The following is a 3,022-nucleotide window of genomic DNA, read 5'->3' on the forward strand; positions in this document are numbered from 1 at the left end:
GTGGAACACAGTCTTTAGACTAACTGGCCTATAACTGCATTGCGCTAACGCTGTGCGTACATTTGGTTGTATGACTGCTAATTCACATATTCCATCTGCAGCAGGAATAAATGCAAACAATGTAGGCTGGACATACGTGTAGGTGTAGATAAGACGACTTACACCGTGACAGTACCTCAGAATCCTCTATTGATAACAAGGAATATTCTTCATCTACTAAGAAAAGTTCTTTAGGCCTATCTAGGGTATACAGTGTGTCGTTCACAAACCAGGGGAAGGGTTCTAAATGCCATGCATTAAACTCATGTTGCCCTCGCATAGGAATGTGGATCAGAATTGCATTGTGCGTGAGGGTTGACTCCAACAGTGGGTAATGATATTGAACCTCATTGTCATTGAAAATCGGAGTTAAATGATACTGCAACTTGGCTATTTTTAAAGCTTCAAGAAGCGTCTACACAGGCACAAGCTTCGCGTCCACACGTCCTATCCCGGCATCTACAATGCTGTCTATTAGTTCATTTTTAGAGGCTACAATTTTATGAACTGAAATTTAGGCAGCATGCAAATATTCTGTGAAGTAAAGGAGCCATTCTAACGTCGGGATTGCTTTCTGTAACCTAGTAACAATCCTCGAAACTTGGTTAGACTCCATTATGATTGCATTAACCTTTGATTCTAGAGCAGTAATCGCGTGAAAGGTTTGAGAAATAACACGATCCTGTTGAGATACAGCTTGAACGACAACGTTCATGAAACTATTATCGAATTCATCGAAGCTGTGCTGAGACCATGAAGAATGTCCAATGCTGATTGTAGTTGGCCGTCGACGTTTTCCATCTGACGCGAATGTACGAGTTAACTTCTACTCGCAGAACGTAGTTTCATACAATAGTCATTTGGGACATTTTGCTTCTGAACAGTCTGTAATGATGTATCAATCACATTATCATCAACTTGAGGTAAGACATTTATCTGGGTCTTCTTCAGACGATCCGCGTGCACGACATCTGCGATCTGTACAGACCAGGTAAAATTTCTGCTTTGTTGGAGTTCCTTTCAGGTACCTGTAACATAACAGCGTCCCCAACGTTCAGTGCGATAGGTTTAGCATGTTTATGTTGTTTGATGATCATTTCGGCGCGTGACGCCGCTAGCTGTGATCGCACTTGGTTATGAATTTCTGTAAAGACATGAATTTGTTTTGCCGCAAAATCATCCGTATTATATACCGGGTATGGCGCCTCTGTAAGGATGTCGTAAGGCAGACGTTTATCTGTGCCATAGACAATATAGTAGGGTGTTTTGCCCGTAGAGCTATTAACTGACCCATTAATCGACGCTGCAACCTGCGGTAACCAATCCTCCCATGCGTATTGAAAACCATTAACGATTGGACGCAGTATTTCTAGGATTTTACGATTGGTTCTTTCAACAAGGCCATTAGCCTGTGGATGATAAGCTGTCACAAAGTTTGTTTAATTCCATATTGTAAACATATATGCTCTATTAGTTCATTCTTGAACTCTGTTCCATTATCAGAGAGTAGAACTTTAGGCGTAGTATATGGACATATGAGATTCATCACTAATGCATAGGCTACTGCTTCGGCCGTTTTGCTTTTTAGTGGGACCAAGACCACGAACCTGGAAAAATGATCCACACACACTAAGACGTATCCTGATCCCTGATGACTCATTGGGAGTTGTAACACATCAACAGCGACTGTGTCAAACGGACGGTCTGGTGTAGGATATTGTAGAATCGGGGCAGATGATCCTGTCGATCTTTTATGTTGAGCACACGCCAAACAATTAGCTATGTGTAATTCTAAGTCTTTCTTCATAGTGTTCCAGAAATACTTCTTTCGTAAATCCGCTAAGCATTTATCACGACCTTGGTGACCTGCTTGTGGGACATCGTGGAACAATGTCATTACTGCTTTGCGCAACGTGTCAGGTACGACTATTTGAGACACATTACCCTCAGGAGATTTTCTCGTCCTATTGAGTATGTTATGTCGTAATTCAAACTGACTTAAGAGAAGAAATAACTTGGGGAGTTTAACATCCTCGTCCGATTCGAGAGTAAAAATAACAGCTGACCAATATGGGTCGCGTCGTTGCTCATCTTCCAGCTGCGAAAGAGTGAATGCTGATACAGGCATTACTGGTGCTATATTTCTTGACAGAGCGTCGGCGACAACATTCGCCCTCCCAGGTAAATACCTGATAAGTTTCTGCCATGGAACAGTTCGGTGACTGCCGCATGATCAGTAAAAACAGTTATCTTGTAGCCAAAGATAATGTCTTTGAACTTCTTAAGTGCCCACACAACGGCTAACGTTTCTAAATGCGTCACCGAATAACGTGTTTCAGCAACGATTAGTTTGCGACTTGCAAATGCTATCACTCTAAACTTCCCACGCGTGTCCTCTTGCATGAGCACTGCTCCGACTCCAATTCCGGGAGCGTCAGTACAGAGAGTGAAAGGTTGAGTGTAGTCTGGGAATGTTAGAACCGGGGCATTGGTTAGCGCTGTCTTCAATGCCGTAAAACTTTCCTCGTGTTCAGCATCCTATATAAACACTGCATCTTTTTTGAGCAACCTCGTTCGGGGCGATGCTAATGTTGCATAGTCCTTGATAAAGGAACGATAATAACCAAATAATCCGAGAAGGCTACGCACATGATCATTTGAGGTAGGACGCGGGAACTGAGATACAGCTTTGACTTTATCATTAACTGTGTGTATGCCCTCACCGTCGACTACATGACCAAGGAAATGGCTTCTGGATTTTAAAAACTCGCACTTTGAGAGTTTTATTTTGAGGCCTGCTGTGGAAAGTTTGGCCAAAACTTCACGCAGTTTTACCAGATGGGAATCGACGTCCTTACTGACTACTATTAGATCATCCAAATAAACGCAGACTGTGTTACCAATTAGTCCGGCAAACAGGGTGTTGATCATTCTTTGAATTGTTAGTGGGGCATTTCTGAGACCAAATGGCATTCGTAGAAAC

This window comes from Homarus americanus, unplaced genomic scaffold, assembly GCF_018991925.1.
Source record: "Homarus americanus isolate GMGI-L3 unplaced genomic scaffold, GMGI_Hamer_2.0 scaffold7092, whole genome shotgun sequence".
Lineage (NCBI taxonomy): Eukaryota > Metazoa > Arthropoda > Malacostraca > Decapoda > Nephropidae > Homarus > Homarus americanus.